General features: G+C 35.5%; 1 protein-coding gene and 1 non-coding gene across 4 annotated transcripts in view; both read left to right on the top strand.

Annotated features, from left to right (window-relative positions):
- Positions 1-18964, top strand: part of LOC134746625 (serine-rich adhesin for platelets) — a 306716-nt gene that overhangs the window by 81178 nt on the left and 206574 nt on the right. The gene's annotated exons all lie outside the window — the stretch shown is intronic.
- Trnam-cau (transfer RNA methionine (anticodon CAU)) lies at positions 15038-15109 on the top strand. Its single transcript has one exon. It is a non-coding gene; the product is annotated as a tRNA-Met (tRNA).

The raw sequence follows: 18964 nt of genomic DNA, 5'->3' as shown, positions 1-18964 counted from the left end.
ACTACTCCAGAGAAGGCGACTGTCGCACGAGTACGAGACTAGTTCTTATGATAGCGCAGATAGCATCCACCTTGGAGTTCTTTATATTAATAAATAACCATGTTATACGAATTAATAATGTTGAGTAAGATAGTAAGTCCTTACATCAATTTAATTTCAAAAATGGAGTAAACTAGATTAAAATAATTGTCTATGATATGCTATCAGGATGCACTTTTTTTGTCGAAAGCTGGATTCTAGGTAGGTTCGTCGATGTCATTCTCGAAACCTAACTAGGTTCCTTCAAACAAAACATTCAACGCATGTTGGGCGACGAAAATAATGAATCCTTTGCGTTGTTTTTCTGAGCGTCTTGAGTTTAAGAAAATCGTCCTTTGAGAGGCAATGTCTACAGTGAATTTTAAGATAAATACTATAAATAATATAAAAAGAAACGATGTGAGGAAATTACTATCATCTGTTTATATTGAGGATTTTGCTTTCTTTTTATAATGGTTGTTTATTAGTAAAGAAACATTTTTGCGTATATTAATTTGATGTCGATCTTGCAACGCTTATGCACATTTGTGTAGAAGATTCTTCGAAATGTGAGAAGTTAAATTCTTTCTAGGTGGAGCAAAAGCTTCACCATGATAAGCTTTGAAACCTCTAATCACGGTTGGTTTGAAATAATTATAAGTACAATTTATAGCACTTTATCACAGAAGTTTTAGGTACCTACTTACATCCAGCCAAAAACACGAAATTCGTAGCAATTTTGAAATAACACATATTCCAATTGTACGCAATTACTGCAATTAGGTATTTAATTGTAATAAGGGTTGATACCTGGGACAAACTACATATAGAGAATTAGACATTTAATCAATATCAATAATAAAACAACAACGAAATTCAGAAGATTCTATTATAGTTCCCAGAAATCTAGGTTACGTTCGAGTTCTCGTTTATTTGTAACTGACATTTGCTAGATTGACAAGCCTTTCAGAAAATATCAATTGATTCTATTCAAGTACTTCGGTGTTGAGAAAACGTTTTTTTTTTTCTCGGCTTTTAACACCTTATTTAGGCTTTTATTGACCGCAAAATATATTTGTTTTATTTTACGAAATGCGCGTCATAATCATGTGGGAACAGTCATCTAATAGTGCAAGAAACGGTCTGCCGTATGTTTGCGAATAACTGGGTATAATATGAGTACCTAATTCAGCGGTTCTCAAACTTTTATGGCGACGGAGTCCTTTTGGAAAGCGAAATATTAGACGGAGCCCCAAATATAAAAAAAAAAACGTTCGTCACTATTTAACTGTGGACCAGAGATATAGAAGAGCTGGTTTTTGAATTCACTCGACTTTTTTATTTATTAAAACAAATAAAAGCGTGACAACTCTGTGACTCGGCCAGAAAAAAGTCAACGAAAAGAATTTTGACCCAAATAACTGTGGCAGCGAAATTTAAGTATGACAAAAACGCACCCGATAAAACACCGTTGTTGCGTATACGCAGCACCAGGATTCGGAGTGAGTAATCTTAAAAATAAAGTTTAACAACGTTCTAGCTCATTATGTTTTTAATGCTCACAGGCAGTCAGTCGTGGTTTACGTGCATTAGGACAATAAAACGTCATTACTGCCGCACACGTGCAGGACTCGTAATGCATACATTAGTGGGATGCCTAACGACTCCATTACTTCCATGCGTGTGGCATACACATGCACTTGCAAATTTAGCAGGTAATGTGTTTTGCAATATATCAAAGTAGATTGATATGAGACGTAAGGCAGTTGACACGGTATTTCTAGGTCAGGATCTAATCTTTTATTTGTACTTTAATGCCGATTATTTGTCAACTCGGTAAGGACTAGTCAAGGATTGACGGTAAGGACTTGATTTCTGTGCCACTTCGCACCTATCACAGTGACAATTAATGCGAAAACAGCTTGGATCTACATGGATAGATTACCATATTTGGCTTAGATTACATACGTTGGAAAATATATAAAATATATATTTCTTATCTTAGTGTCCATCCTGGTTGTATGCTCCAGAGACCCCTTGGTTCACACGGTTTTCAGAATCTTCATTTGCAAGGCACCCATGTCGTGCAAAGTCCAGTCAGCACTTTTAGGATTTTCCACTTTTATCAGGCCCAGGCGAAGGTGGCAAACATATTAGGTATAACTATCAAAAGTTAGGTTAGGTTAGTATTTCAGAATTAATTTTAAGCGGCTTCCACTCTAGTAGATATACAGATTTCGGCGTTAGAAAAAGACAGGCCAGACATGAATGAGATTTTCCTTCACAATGAATGAAGAAATCTTTTCTATTTCACACGCTAGACTTGATCTAAAATGTTTTCTTTCAAAACTCGGATAAAAGTAACCCTTCTTGTTTTGCTCCAACAAGTTCTCTAAACCCTCGATACGTATAATGCAGCCCTTTGAACAACCACTATCTTTTGCAAATAGATTTTTCCGACCAAGTAAACATTTAAACGAGTTGAAATGAAGTTAAGTTCCACGAACTTTGCTTTATAACCCTTTGAAACCAAACATTTGCCTTTTTATCGCGAAATTTGTAAGTTTGTAATGATTCTAATGATTGTTTATTAGTTAGAAGTTTTTGAGTAGTCCAACTTTCTGTTTGCGAAAATGATCTTTTACAATTTAAGCTATTAATAATATTGTCTTCGGTTACCGCGATAGTTACTCATGAAATAAAACTATGAAAACGGATTATATCGCGTATATTGAATAATCCGTTTTCATAGTTTTATTTCTTAAGCTATTAATGTCAATCTTTATCGAGCCTATACGCAGAAAAAGCTTTTTCTATTTTATTTATCTCTACTTCACTTGCTATTAGGCATTTCATAATATTTTCTCTATAATATTGAAAGAAGCAATATCTTAACAGCCACCCTTACACTCAGAAGATAAATGCATTGTATTCATCTAGCTTCTCTTTTTATACCATGGGAAAATTATTTAAACAATAAAGGCAAAAACAACGAATGTAAATTTGATTGTCGCCGTGAGCCGCGGCACTGTAATTTAAATATTTCCATGATATTACTTGCTTGCCATTTACCATTTTTGTCTTTTTGCGCAAATAGCGGAATGGACAGTTTATGTGGCAGGAATATTTTCATAGAGAACGTATATTTAGAGTAAAACGCAAATTTCTCCAGGATGGTACACATTTTCCAAGATGGCCGCGATTCCTCGAGGTCCCCAAATGTCAAATAGTGTGGACATGAAAAAGAGACCTTTAATTAACATACATACCAAATTTCATAACTTTGGAAGGATTTCGAGGTTAGACTTAATCCGATTGTGCTAAATATACTTAGCGATAGATAAACAATAATTATGTGGTAATGTAATGACAGTTCACTACAAGCGACTCCGTATTAACTCAACATACATAATGTTTGAACTGTCGTCGGATGAGTTATGATGATGAGATGCGTATTAATTTTTTAATTGTGTTCTATATCGTAGCCTGCTTAGGTTACTGTATGTAAATATTTACTACAACATTTCACGATCCCGTAGAAAAAACTCGTATTTTTTCATTGTAAAACTTCAAAACGTTTAAATGCAAACATTTTACGTTGCGACCCTTTGTAGAAAGTAATCCAAAACAGGCGCAGTGGAATAAATTTCCGTCCCGCATCGCTTTGGGATTTGAGACATTACTTTCCTCATTCGGATGAAACCTAACAATGATCCCTTTTCCTGGCTTTACAGTCCATCGATCTTCTATGTAAAGGTTTTGTTGTGCGGAGGTACAAAAAGGTTTGACATGTAAAACTCAATCCCTTGATATTTTAAAAGCTGAAGACTGAGTAAAATCGTAATGATTAAGCACAGCAAGCAGTTTTATAAATCAGATTCATTTTTACAAATGAGTCTTAAGAAAAGAATTCGCCTAATGTCATCTTCGCCAATGTCTTTGACCCATTCTTCTGACTTTTCATCTTGTTGGGGATATTTCCCTAAGACGTCTGCTAAAAAACAACCTAATCTTTACCTCCAATAATGTGATTTGTAAGGTGAGTAATTTATACAAAAATAATGCCAAACATATCAACACTTAATTTCTCCAAAAATAGAAACAGTCTTTAGATATTTTGTGAGGTAGCAATGTTCTTAGGTAGGTTCTTAATTATTTAAATTTATTGGCAATGCAGCCAGCCTTCTGGGAACACTGCCCATCGGCAGTGACTTGGAGGACGTGTTTTATTTATAGGGCCTTTATTTTAAGTTTATTTATACCTAGTTTGTATTATTATTTTTACTGTCTTAATAAATATTTCAAGTTTATTTAATTTATTGGATTTTGATTTTATTGTTAAAAGTTTTGTTTTTGTTTTTAATGTATTTACTAACACATAGCTATAACGATGGTACTAACAATATTGTATGGAATTTTGAATGTTCTGAAATAAAGATATTTTATTTTATTTATTTTATTTAGGGTTCCGTACCCAAAGAGTAAAAACGGGACCCTATTACTAAGATTCCACTGTCCGTCTGTCTGTCATCAGGCTGTATCTCATGAACCGTGATACCTAGACGGTTGAAATTTTCACACATGATGTATTTCTGTCGCTGCAACATAATAACAAATACTAAAAATTCAATTTATACGGAACCCTCGGTGGGCGATTCCGACTCGCACTTGTCCGGTTTTTATTTAAAAACGTCCACTGCATTATTATTTAAATAACAGAATGTATCATGAAGTTAGCAATAATAATTGCCTTATTAAACCGCCTTAAATTTTCCGGGGGGTGTATTAAATTCAAGCAGGAAATTCTACTTTGACCTCAGGAATCGACTGGGAATAATGGAGCGCTTGTCAGTTCATTTCAATCTTAAGCAGGGTGAAATGAGGCACTAAAAATCATTAATGCGTTGAGAGTTTTTAGTGCACTTTAGTGCTTTTGTGTACTAAACTTCAAAATGATCTACCTACTTCTGTCTATGTGGGCGAACCAGAGGAGTAAAATGTGTTTTCACGTCTTCCATTGCAAGACTATCCCAATAATGCAGACCTATGTACCGGAGGAAAATGATATTTCTGACTACCCCAAAGGTTTCATTTTAGTGAAGAAAAATGTTTATTCAGTCTCTTTTTGAGTAGGTTAGAAAATACTAACATTTTTGCTTAAGTCGTTCATAACTATGCTATAGTTATAACTATAGCAACCATCACTCTAATCAACTTATAACGAAAACCACAAAATGATTGTAATTGTTTAAACACTAGCAGTGTTTTAAAAATTGATTGAAGTATCTGTCTATGTTATGATAACTTATTTGAAACTCCCAATTCATCAAGCTGAATATAATCCTAAACTTTTATTCTTCACTAGGTTTACTATTTTTATCAAATGTTTTAGGTAAAGAGAAAAACTGAAAGTGCCAATATCCACAACTAAATACCTATAGTACCTATACCTAGTTTGTTTTACTAAGTAGTTTTGCTCTGGTGTTTTATAGTCAATTCGCAACCTGAACTTTATGAGATGAACGTGATAGGTTTATCGATAAGGCTTTTAGGTGTTCCTCCTAAGATTACTGATGGTTAGAGGATTAATTCGGAAACTAAATCGAGAGAATGTTAGATTCAATACTGCTGCCGTATTTTAGGCAAGATATGTATGTGATTATGTATAATGATCTTGATTGAAGGAGACACGACACGAACAACGCCCAGCAACCATCGTCACGAAAATTACAATTTTTTTTTAATAAGTTCATTCTTATTTGTGTCACGTTTACAGTCACTTTTGTTTTTTTTATTTACAGTAAATAACTCCACTGTCCGAGGAGTATTTATAGGCACTTAATTATATTTTTCATTGTTTTTTTTATTACATATTTATTATTGGAAGTATCCGTTTTCACCTTTTGCCATAGCACACACAAAAAAACAAGGTTCCGTCATAAGCGTTGTCTGGATTCAGCAATTATTTTCTATAACAAAATATTTTTTCCGCAAAGATATCTAGGCCTTTTTTGTGTAGAATTTAAAAAGCTTTAATGTTGCCTTACACCATATTTTCGTAGAGAACGTATATTTAGAAATTTTAGAGTAAAACGCAAATTTCTCCAGGATGGTACACATTCAAGATGGCTGCGATTCCTCGAGGTCCCCAAATGTCAAATAGTGTAGACATGAAAAAGAGACCTTTAATTAACATAAGTAATTTGATGCGTTTTTGAGTTATTTCTTTACATACTGGAAGGATGGACTTTTAAATGATGATTTTGAATGATACCAGTCAATTCGAATAACGTGATAATTACTAGATACGAGAACAATACGAGATCTAATAGATACGTTATAGTTTAGTTCTCAGCTAGTTATCTTTTGCAGTTTGATTCGAGAAACCCATTGTCATTTCACGCTACAATTATTCTGACGTTTTGGGATATCCATTAGATATCCATTGGATGTCTAAGTAATATCTTAAGCAAATCTTAAAGAGATCGTTGAAGAGGACATTCGGAATCGCGGAAATGTCATATTTGACATGAGTTTCTTAAATATCTCGTTATCGTTTCCGTTTCATATCTAGTGGATATCTAGTTGATATCTAGATCATTGTTTGAATTGGCCGATTCGATTTGTAATGCAGCTACAGCTAGTGTTTTCCTCGCGTTGGTGATGTGGTGAAAACTACTGTGTTTCAAACCCTTGCTTTCTTATAAAGGGGCCCATCAGTCCGCCGGACGATATCGGCCTGTCAGTTGTTCGGAACTGTCAAATTTTTGTTCTAACTGACAGGCCGATATCGTCCGGCGGACTGATAGTCAGTGGGCCCCTTAAATCTTTCGTATAAATTAATATTTATACACGCGTGTCCACTCGTGATAATTCACGAGTGGTTAAATAACAACTTTACTCCCTTATGTGAAATAAATTAAAAACTAAATTACAACCAAAAATTGTTTATTGTGATAGCTTGAATATCGCAACATCTTAGTCAAACATTGGTTATAATTGTTATAACCATACCTGACCCACGCCACATAAATATCGTAAGTACAAGCCATCAATGTTGTCAGCATAAAGTGGGCAGCCGTCGAGATATTACCAGGGGTATTCAAGCGGCTACACCTTGCCCCGTTAAGGGGACCACATCTCCGTTAATACGAAATACATCGAAACAGGCTGACGTAATAGGGTATTCAGGTGAAACAAAAGGGGATAGATTTAAAACAGTAGGATTTTTAGTTGAATATTTTAGTTATCTAAGTGAAGCTGTTTGCTATAAATTAAGAAGGCTATGTTTAATATCCAAATGAGAGAATACAATATTTTATAAGCAGACAACGGTTGACAGACCCACCAGACACCCAAATAATACGAATAATAATAATGTGATTGTAATAATGTGTTACGTCCCACAATAAAAAAGGAAAAATATATTAACATTTAAGACACCCAAAAGTTAAAATTTGTATTTATCTAAACATCAATAAACCTGGTAAATTTCATGTTTTTTTTTAGAAAAATGTTTAAGTGTTTTGAGAGTGTATACAAAAGGTAATCACGGTCCATTTTCCGGTCAATATGTCTAGTAAAAATATTTAAGTTAATGTACAACAAATATTTATTATTATATTGTACAAAATTGAAAGTACACCCTTTAATCGTCGACCTCAAGACCTCTTTGCTGTAGTGTAGGCATGACGTAGCGCGTTGCTACGTATTAAAAGGTTACGTCCTAGCTATAGAATTTAATATTAATTATTTATTCAATTAAAAACTGTAATAGATGTCATATGTTATAGAAAAAGTGACGAAGCCCTCCAGTGGTGAAGGCCGGAGTAGTGTGACTACTTAAAAAAACACAAATCAAAATATTTAATAAAATAATTTGATTTGTTCCCAAACTTGTTTATTTATTCAATTGTTAAATGTCATCTACTAACGCACGTAGATGACTAATATATAAACCCTCTGGATCTTCAATAAATCAGTCAGTATTGTACCAAGCATCTATCAATTACTACCCCTAACGCCGCACAACATATGCTGTGTTAATTTAACTGCTCTATATGGAAGCTGGTACCGGTTGCTTTTACACTTCCCGAATCTAAAAAAACGTCTAAACCAAAGTTAGTGGAGCAATGTAGTTATATAGTAATAATAGTTATTGTTAAAGCATTACGTTCCTATGAAGCCATATGTTTGATTGATTAAACAACTCTATGTACAGTCAATTGTAAAAATATGGGTGCATATAACTTACTCAAAAATATGTCCCATAGTTCTTAATTCCCTGACATAAGAACTATGGGACATCATTTTTAGTATGATGTGTGCACTGTGCACCCATATTTTTATACTTCACTGTACTAAACACTGGTCATTTTTCGTTTCGTTTTCGTACCGTTTCTAATCAGGCCGCTGTATTTAAACGAGCTGTCGCGAGTCTCCACGTGCCTGGAATCACGGGATTCAGTTTCAACATTACGCCTCGAGTTCGAGGGTGTGTTAGAGCGGCGGTCTATTGAGCTGACTGTACTTGACCTAGTTGTTGCAACTTATGGGTGAATTCAGTTGCCTTTTGATGTCGACTTAGTATGATTGTGTTTTAAAATATTTATCATATTTAAATTTTCTTGGTTAATTGTATTATATTTAGCCTGCATGATCTTGTACACACAGTCGCAAAGTTGCATTCTGGTCATTTTATGTATGATTTTTACGTGACAGCTACTCCATATAAAAATGGACTGTCATAGGGTCCATCATTCGACGCGAGAGGTCTTATTTGGTCACAACAAAATATACAAAAAAATTAAAGAAAAAAAAATTGAAAAAAATTAAAGAGCCCTGGCGGGAAAGTGCCTTAAAACCTCAAGTTAGCTTATTTTACTTACACGAAACATTCTTTTATTTTTAAAAAGAAACAAAACTGCATTTTTAGATTTTTCTTTATTTTGCTTGTTTAAAAAGTTACCAAATATTCGATTTAATGGATATTTTGTACGACAGAAGAGTGTAAGACCAAATGTTTCTTGGAAAAATGTTAACATTAACATTAACTTTATCGACTAGTAGTTAGAAAAAAATAGATAGTGTTTATTTTTTGGAATTTTTAGTCGGTTCGATTCCCGGGCGAGACAATCAAATTAAAAAAAAATCTTTCAATGCAGTTTTGTTTCTTTTAAAAAATACAATAATGTTTCCTTTAAATAAAATGAGCTAACTTAAGGTTTTAAGGTACCCTCCAGGGCCCATTTCTTTTTCACACTGTATATGTGCTTCTCCGTTTTGAAAAGGGTCGCCTTAATTTCCCCTTCCTCGGTCATGTTATGAATTTCCATAGAATATGCTTTTAGGAAATTGTTAATAATCCTGTTCAAATTTCGCTCGACACCTCGTGTAATTAGGAGTTAATTAGTCTGTTGCTTAATCACCATAATGGAGGACGCCTTCCAGTTCCAATCAGCGGAGTATTAATACAGGGCAAGGGGCGAGAAGCGAGAACGAATATTTGCTTTATTTTCTTTATCAGATATGTGTTTATCACATAGAAGACATGTGGAGCATTTTTTTTGTTTAACCCTTGAAACCTTCGCGACGCTTAAGATTCCATTTTTTTAACCACTCGCTACGCTCGTGGTTCAATTTTGGAATCTTTCTCTTGCTCGGGTATCAATATTAGCACAAGAGGTTAAACAACAACTTTGCCCCCGTGTAAAGCAATTAAGTAGTAAAAGTTGTAAAAGAAAGCAAGAGAACAAGAAATGCAGAATCGCAAAAACACAGCGAGTATATCAAACACATTGGTTTCAAAACTATTTATTTAAACCGAAACTGAAATACGTAAAGAGCAGTCAAATACTCACGTTTTACGATATAAGGATGAAGCAATTTATAAATAAGCGCTGGCATCTATTATCGTCTAATAAAATAAAATGCCACAATATTCTAAGCCGCCTTGTGTCATTCTATTCGCTAACCGAGCAGTGAATATAAAAATACCTGAGGCCCGTTTCTCAAAAGCTTGTAACTTGTAATACAAGCGGATGTCACTTTTTGACAGCTTTTGCTAGAAAGAGACTTCGGGACGAGGTGGCTTCAAAGGTTGACAAATTCAGCGTCTAATAAAATTGTGGTAGAAGCTAGAACACTTCCTTATTCCAATGATAATATGTAATAATGGTGTGTTACGATATATTTGGTCACTTTAGTTACTATCTATTTGATGCTGACTGTACCAGCGAGATTGCATTGCGAATGATGACAAAATGCGACCAAATTAAGATCAAATTCCAAGCTCCTCAACTCGCCCTTGATCGCGCAAGCATCGAGAACACACGACCTGAACTATGGAGACGTCGACCCACGTATTAACGAAAGGTCATGGGCAGGCGTATTTCTGAGCGCATTGACAAAGGTCGCATGTAAAAGAGTAATTTGCGCGATTGTGACGACATGTGACTCGTACATGTGGGGGTGTTCACGGGAAAGAGGCTCTACAAGTTTGATCAGGTTTCTAGAGTGGGCGTTGCTTTGTGAATTTATACACAAGTAATCACTTTGTAGTTTGGGTTTTGGCATACGTCTAAATTGCTGTGAGAAGGGGATAGGACCAGTAATAGATGCCAGCGTTTTCTCTATCACTACATATTAAATATATTAAACCGGGTCACTCACGTTTATAAAGTCGATGATTGCTCCATAGTCCCGAATGCACTTTACTGGTTTTATGCGAGCAAAATTCGGTATCACTCCACGCTCAACTTCATAAACGCTTCGCCTCTATAAACGTGAGTGACCCGGTTTAATAAATTTAATATGTCAGTGCCGGTGGCAGTGTTCGGTTACTTTATTTGTCTATAACTTAGTCTAATATAAACAAACATGTTAAGCAGATATTCAATCTAAAACTCTACACTTATGAGCACCGCGAATCCTACTCCTTATACGAACTCTGTAGAACAAACAAATTCCGAAGGAAGGTAGGCCGACAAATTACTTACCCTCCCCGTAAGAAAAACAGTCGTTAAGTGTTAAAAGGCAATCCAGTTTTTACACAGCTTGGGAAGGCGGATTAGAACGGTTTTTCTTTGACGTTGATGATGTTTAACTACTGTTAGAAGAAATATATGTATTTTTTTTAAAGACTGTGTTAACTGGTACTGGTTTGTGTTAGACTGGCTGGATTTCATGTTCGGTTTTTTTAATAACCTGTTTTGTCTAGGAGGCCAATTGAGACCCTTAAATTTAAACTGGCGTAAATTCAACTGTCAAATTTTGCGACTTTGGTGTTAAGAAAAAGTAATACTTAGATATTTCCTAAGAGGGTCGAATGGATTTCCCCGTTTGAAGTTAACCGACACAATTCAACGTTACTTTTTGTACGTCAAAATGACATCTATATAATGTCATTTTGTTATCAATGTTATCATGCGCGTGTATTTGTGTCATACTTGTTGGTACATATATTGGCGCGAGCAAGACGCACAGTGCTATCACAATACTTTTTGCTTTGATTGTTCGTTTTTTTACGTTTCACTTATTCACCTGGCATTTCAATATTGATCTTATTGTGGTCAATTTGTGTAAGATTATCCCATATTATTCCTTCATTATTTATAATTATGTGTGTTTATTTCAATTTCCGAAAATCATAAACTCACTTATGTGTATGCAAGTACTTTGTAAAAGTTTCATGGAAATATGTCCAAAGCAATTAACCTTCCAATCTCCACGATCAAACGAATTACTGCATGAATGGGGTTTAGATATAAATGTAAAAGCCAACGGTAAGCATAGTTTCACGGGTCAAATATTCGGCGACCGGGAAAGCTCCAGCAAATCGTGGCACTAAAAACGTCCATGCTCTTTCCAAAGCTCATTCTACAGCTTTCCAATTCCGAGATGTAAACCCTATTTTATATATTTTAAGGCTGAGTTTTCTTGTGAAGACGAGGTTGGCGAAATAAGTTAAAATGTCACTGGTCCAAAAGCTGCAAGCGCGGTTAAGTGCGCCGCCATTGAAGCGTAAATATAAATTCGACTGAGCGTAACTTTCGTATGTAGATAGAAGTACTACAAAGTCCTTAGACATGTTAGTGATGTTAGCCATAAACCAACATGTTCCTTTAACACAGGAATTTCCTGGAAACTTAGAGCGCATAAAATGCTGCACTGAACGCATAGTATAAACCCACAAATACGTTTTGAGCAACATAGTTGAGCTGGAAACAACGTTTCTGTAAGTATACACAGTTTCGATTCTCGTTTCGATTTTCATAAGACAGTTCTAATAATAGTCTCAATATACACACACCTTAGCCTCGTAGTAGGCCCGGCCCACCCAAGCTCCTATGTCGTACGTTTTCACTATTAGAAAAATTTGACGGTCATCCGTTTTATAAGCAATATGCCTTGCCTGTTCCCCACAGCTAAAATCTTTTCTATCTCATATTCTCTTTTTAAATACGTATACTTACTTGTTTTCTTTTACAAGTTATTCCTTGAACTTCAAGGCTGCTGATGTAGAAGTGAAAATCCATATTCGCTCAGATATTACCGATAGAAACGGCACAATGAACCACAGAGCAGAAGCGTTCTTATGTAACGAACCATTCACTGAAACCTGGAACGCTTTCAACTTCTTTTTAACCTTCTTTTAAAGGTTTGTCCCTAAATCAATAGTTTTCTTGTTTATGCTTATGGTACAGAATGTTTAATTGTTTTTAAACATTAGCAGAGGAGAAGAGGAAAACGAAGGTGTCATGTGAATGAGGTCTGTTAGTTAGATGAGGAATGTTAAATAAATTCAATGTTTTGATAAAGTTTAGCTTTATATAGGTATATGTCGGCGGCAGATCGTAAAATCGGGCATATCGAGATATGCCTAGGCATATCATGAAACGCCGCCCTTTCACGATCTGACTAAGAATAACCCAGGCATATCACGATCTGCCTAATAAAAGAGGCGGCAGATCGATCATACCAATTGCATTCGTTGATATTCCTAGCTTCATACCGGGCGCATCGTAAAATAACATGAAACTCCGGCATCTAAACGTCGCCGGGCAAATCGTCAATCGTGGAGGTTTGAACGATATGGCCGTAAGTCGCTAGTCAAATCGTGAAATGGCGGCGTTTCATGATATGCCTAGGAATATCTCGATATGCCCGGTTATACGATCTGCCGCCGACATATACAAGTTTAGGTGCCTATAAAGTATAAATATACGCCTCGTTTATGGATTTTACTACTCCAATCATAAAATAAAAACAATTTTATGATAAACTTACTGCCAACTATAAAAATGATGTATTCAGCCGTATTTGCCACAGATCTGCCAGGTGCTTTATAGGTAACGCGGTTATCACACTGATCTATACACTGATCCGGTGTATGAGTGAGACAGCACTGTGCGGTGCTTACACACCGGTGCGGCGGGTGTAAAGACCGCCTAATGAGTGATCACGTGAAGCCGGACGCACCCGTAAAGCTTTAATTCTTTTATGGAGTCTGCCTGTTTCTCTCCAATTAGTGGCGAGGTGTCATACAAATCGGAAGGCAGGCCCGAGCTCATGGCATATTTTTTAGGGTCCCGTACCTCAAAAGGAAAAAAAACTGAACCCTTATATAGGATCACTTTGTTGTCCGTCCGTCTTCCTGTCTGTCTGTCAAGACCCCTTATCTCGGCAACCCGTGGAGGAATCGAGTACAAATTAAAACCTTATACCTACTCAGGTTTACAGTCCCTTGAAGGTGTGAAAAAGTCAAGCTTCTAAGTTAACGTAAAAAAAAGATACGCTCTTCATATCTCCACCATTATTTGCTTCCAAATGTATACGCTATTTATAATTAGACAAGGCCTTTTTTAAATGGCACGTGTGTTATGCGTAAAACGCCCGCAGTATTTCCAACAAAAAGGCCCTCAAGATATTTCCGCGGGATAAATTAGCAAGTAAATTGAGCATTAGAAGTTTGGGAACATCTGAGAGAAATGATTCTGAGCATGTTCCGGTACGTGTTTTGTTTTTGGTTACACATTAGGCGTTTAATCGAGACCTGTTTACAATACACCTATCAATAGTTTTAATTCTTGTTGATTTGGACAGTGGTGGGGTGTAAAAAGCCGGAGGTAAGTGGGCCTGCATTGTCTCTGAAATTTGTAGGATAAGGTTCGGTTTTCGCCTCGATCTGAAGTGGTGGAAGAACCACTTCAGATCAAGGTCAGCTGAATAGCTGAGACCACTTCAGATCAAGGCGAAAAAATCGAAAAATTACCTATCGAGGATTTGAACCCCATGAAAATAAAGTACAAAATATTTCTAAGAATAGTTACGGCCATGAACCTAAACCATACCCAAGCTCAATCTAACGTAAAACAAGCAACTCAAGCGTAAAACTCCAAAAATAACGCTAAATGCACAACGACGGCGACGCAAATGACGTCCACGCAAGCGTGAATTCACGCCAACTCTCGGCCTTGGCTATGTTACTTAATGTAAATAAAAACAACGCCGTTGTAAAATTAACAATGCTAAATTATCTTGAATAAATAAGTAACTGTCGACCTGATGGAATAAACTTTACCATTTCAGTGTGATCATTCGAATTACTTATTCCAGTAGGTATCTTATTTAAGTACCTACATACCTATTTAATTGTCGCCGGAAGATCAGCGCTGACTTTCGGGTCAGTATTATGCTGAGGCGAGACCATTTCGTGGTAAACTTTAACTCTTACCTATTTTATGTATACTTGTAGTTTTTAGTTATACGTCTGTATGTAATTTTAGTTAAGTTTATCACGAATAAAATATTTGATTCAGATTCTGATATTTAATTCTATTGTTGAGGCTGGCTTTGATGTAAGAAAAGTTTTAAAATTTGTTCTTGAAATGTTGTCTATGTTTTACTAAACTATGCCGCCCAACTAGGGAACAAATATTTTTTGATTTGTTGGTCAAAGGCGTCTAGCCTATCAAAGATAGCAATACCTACACCAGAGAATTTGGATCGGTACCGCCGTGGCCGGGTGGTCTAGTGGTCAGCAAGTTAGCCGCATAAGCTGAAGACGCGGGTTCGATTCCCGCCTCGGCCAGCGGTGGACTTACTTGGTCACTCTTTCTTATCAGTATGATATCTATTTTAGTTTAAAAAATATGCGTTTTATGTATTTTTAATATGGTATTTTACAACGCAATAAACCAAATCATACGTACCTACTTAAGTTTGAGTATGACTAAGTAGTCATACTTCAAGAGAATTAACGAGTAAGTCGTTTGGAAAACCGCAATTTGTCTATGGATATGTTTCGTATAAAACCTCTTTTTGGAAGTTGGACATATAATCCTAAAATCGTAATCCTTCCTGTGGGCGGGTAAAAAAGCAGAGGAAATGCCGCGCATGCTTGTCATCTTATGTCAGTCTGTGTACCTATGTTTAAATATAAAATATCTACGAGTATCTGAAGTATATACTTGTTTTGAATGTGTTTATGGTTTTATTTATCTAAATTGTTATGTATACCTAGTCGTGCTTATTTCTTCTAAGCCTTGGTTAGTTTAAACCTCAGAGCATAATCATATTTTATTTATCTATGCGTTAGGTCGTAAATATTTTACCCCTGCGAAAAAAAAAGGTCGTAAATATTTGAATTAATACGAAAGTCGAAAACATTGTCCATTCAAATATCGAATAAACAGTCAAACTTTTCATAAATTATATTCAATTAAATTCAAATCATGTTCACAAATCATCGCCTACCTATGAGTTATCAACAAGCCGAATTAAATTACCAAAACAATCACAAACACTCAACTAATATTCCGGGTATCGTTCAATTTGCCCCACGGCGTCTCTGTACTATAAACTTAGTACAAACACCATCGGCAGCGTGTGTTCTATATTGTTTGTTACTCAAATAGCTCCGATGACAAAGCTGACACGGTCCGCCACTACGAATATTGATTTATGCAAAATAATATATGCTCCAACAATTTCACAGTGATCCTGCCGTATTTATGCTTTTAACCCTGAAGCTATGCAAAGTTGTTAAAATTGCTTAAATTGTTTTCACATTATTATTATAAGAAAAATAGCATCCTAAAGGGGCCCACTGACTATCACTACGTCGGACGATATCGGCCTGTCAGTTAGAACAAAAATTTGACAGTTCCAAACTACTGACGGACCGATATCGTCCGGCGGCCCCTTTGGGCCCCTTTAAGAATCAAGGACTCAGAAGAAAATGTTAGAAGACTCTTCCATCACTCCACATACGTTTGTAAAAAAAATCTGATGGTTTTTCATATTCTGATACGTTGCGTATGTAGTGTAGGTTTAGTGCGAATATAAAATTTTATAGTAGCCAATAATGATATGTGGTCATGTGCAGTCAACATCAATTGGAACGGGTCAAACAACACACCAAAAGTATATTATTATTGGGAACAAATCAAATTATTTTATTAAATATTTTGATTTGTGTTTTCAAACTTGTTCATAGATGGCAGCACCAGTCTCTCTCGCTACAACGTAAATCCGTAAGGAGTTCGTGTAGGAGGTGCAAGCGCGCACTGCGTGCCCTTAGAGCTGGTCAAAGACGCCTAGTCTTACTAAGATGGCATATAGTCGAGAAATTCGGACGGGCACCGCCGTGGCGGGGTGGCCTAGGGGTTTATGGCGTTAGCCGCGATAGCTAAAGACGCCGGTTCGAATCCGGCCTTCACCACTGGAGGGCTTCGTCACTTTTTCTTTAATATATGACATCTATTACAGTTTTGGACAGAGAGCATGGCGGTCTTTGGTGTCGGAAGCCAAGATCTACTTCGGGTCGTCGCGCCACAGCAGTAAGTAAGTAAGTATTACAGTTTTTAATTTATATATAGTAGTGTGACTACTTAAAAAACACAAATCAAAATATTTAATATAGTCATACTTGTTATGAACAAAATGCTGCACTTCATGATAAAAGCAAGCCGCTCTGCACAGTGATAGTAGGGACCAAACTGAGCGATTTGACCCGCAGCAGCGGCAGTTTCACCCCTTAGGAACAGAGATGGCGCCACTTCTTTAAAAAATATTTCAAAAAATTCTACAAGCTAAACCAATGAACCGATTTAAATATTTAATATCTCAAATGAAAGCGCATTATATACATTACTTTTAAAAAAATACTCAGAAAATATACACTCAATACTTTTGATAAAAACGGGAATTTTAAGTTTGTTTTTTTACTCGAGTGATAGTTTTTACTTGATTTCTCAAAAAAATTGTATGGAATATGAATAGTTTAATGCATGTATATATTACTGAATAAATAACAAGTATTATAAAAAAAAACCCGACATCGATATCTCTCATACTTCTCGAAATATGAAAGTTTGAATGTGAGTGTAAATTTCTTCAAGATATATTCCAAATAATTCTACAAGCTAAACTATTCGACCGATTTTAATGTTTAATATCTCAAATAAAAGCTCATTATATATACTACTTATAAAAAAATATTCAAAAAACATATACTGAATACTTTTGGCAAAAAACGGCATCTTAAGTTTTTTTTCTTACTCGATTGATAGTTTTTACTTGATTTCATAAAAAAAAATTATGGAACATGAATAGTTTAATAAATATATATATAGTACTGAGTATATAAAAGTATTACAAAAAAACCCGACACCGATACCTTTCATTCTTCGCGAAATATTTAAGTTCAATTATGCACGTTCTTACAAATAAATTCTTTAAAAGAAATCTTCAACCGCAGTAAGTGCACTGATTTTAATATGAAATGTGTCATATGAAAAGAAATCACCCAATTTATTTTAATAAATAAAAAAATTAATAAATAAAAACTGAATAAAGTTTTTTCCTGGTGCTGAATTACAAAAAAATATAACAAATCTAAAATTAGGAATTATTTTTATTTAAAGTGACTACATTTGTAAACAAAAAACTTAAATGTCCTCTTCCGGTTCACCGGTAGATGTAGAACTGAAAAAAAAAGTCGTTTTGAGAAGTACTCGTACCATTTCAATACTACAAAATCACCGATCATACATGAACTGGTTGCTGTAGATTACTGTTGGATAATTTTTGTGCCTGTAGATTTACTGTTGAATTATTTTTGTGCCTAGTTGATTACCATTAAACCTATAATTTTGTGCCAGACCTATAATCAGTGGTCAGCATGCAAAATAACTCTGGATTGAAAATTACATTAACTTACTTTTGATTTGTACAGCCACCTTTGCATGATTTACACTGGGCTGTGCATGGTAAGCTGACGCGACGACACTCACAACGCATAGTTTCGCAGCCAGATTTGCAGCCACAATGGTCCAAGAGGCTTAATTGCGACCAAATCGCTGTAACTGCCGACCATTCCGGAGTTCAACTCTCTTTTTCCTCAGTCCATCCTCAAGAAGATGGACATGGTATGGAAACTTCTGGTTTCATAGCGTTTCCCCATATATGGCCCGCTTGGTACCTAAGCCGCTCGAAGTGCATGTTTATAGAGAGCAGCTGATGTAGGTAGCAGGCTTGTCACAAGCTTGTTTTTTGAAGCAAACAAATATTTGTGAACTTCATTTACGTTTATGTGTTCCGTTTGGCCAAACAATAACACAAATCTACAGGTAACTTTATACTAAAATTAAAATATGTAGTTACACACCTGACAACTGACAAAATCAAAAACTTAAAAGTTGACATACTCCTATTTTTCCGTCTTTTTTTTTATTTTATTTAAGAAACAAACAGTCGTTTACAAACAAGTTTACAAATATTTCTTAAATTAAGACCTGGAGTTTCATTATTGTATATAAATTGCAGTCTATAAAACAACAAAAACATAAAGTAGGTAGGTACTAGGTAGTAATAGTTTGAAGGTAGGTATAGGTAAAACTCACGAGAGCCGGCGGAAGATTTGTACTGAAACTGTAAATTATAT

The sequence above is a fragment of the Cydia strobilella genome, chromosome 13 (assembly GCF_947568885.1).
Source record: "Cydia strobilella chromosome 13, ilCydStro3.1, whole genome shotgun sequence".
Taxonomy (NCBI): domain Eukaryota; kingdom Metazoa; phylum Arthropoda; class Insecta; order Lepidoptera; family Tortricidae; genus Cydia; species Cydia strobilella.
This window is presented reverse-complemented; position numbering and strand designations above follow the sequence as displayed.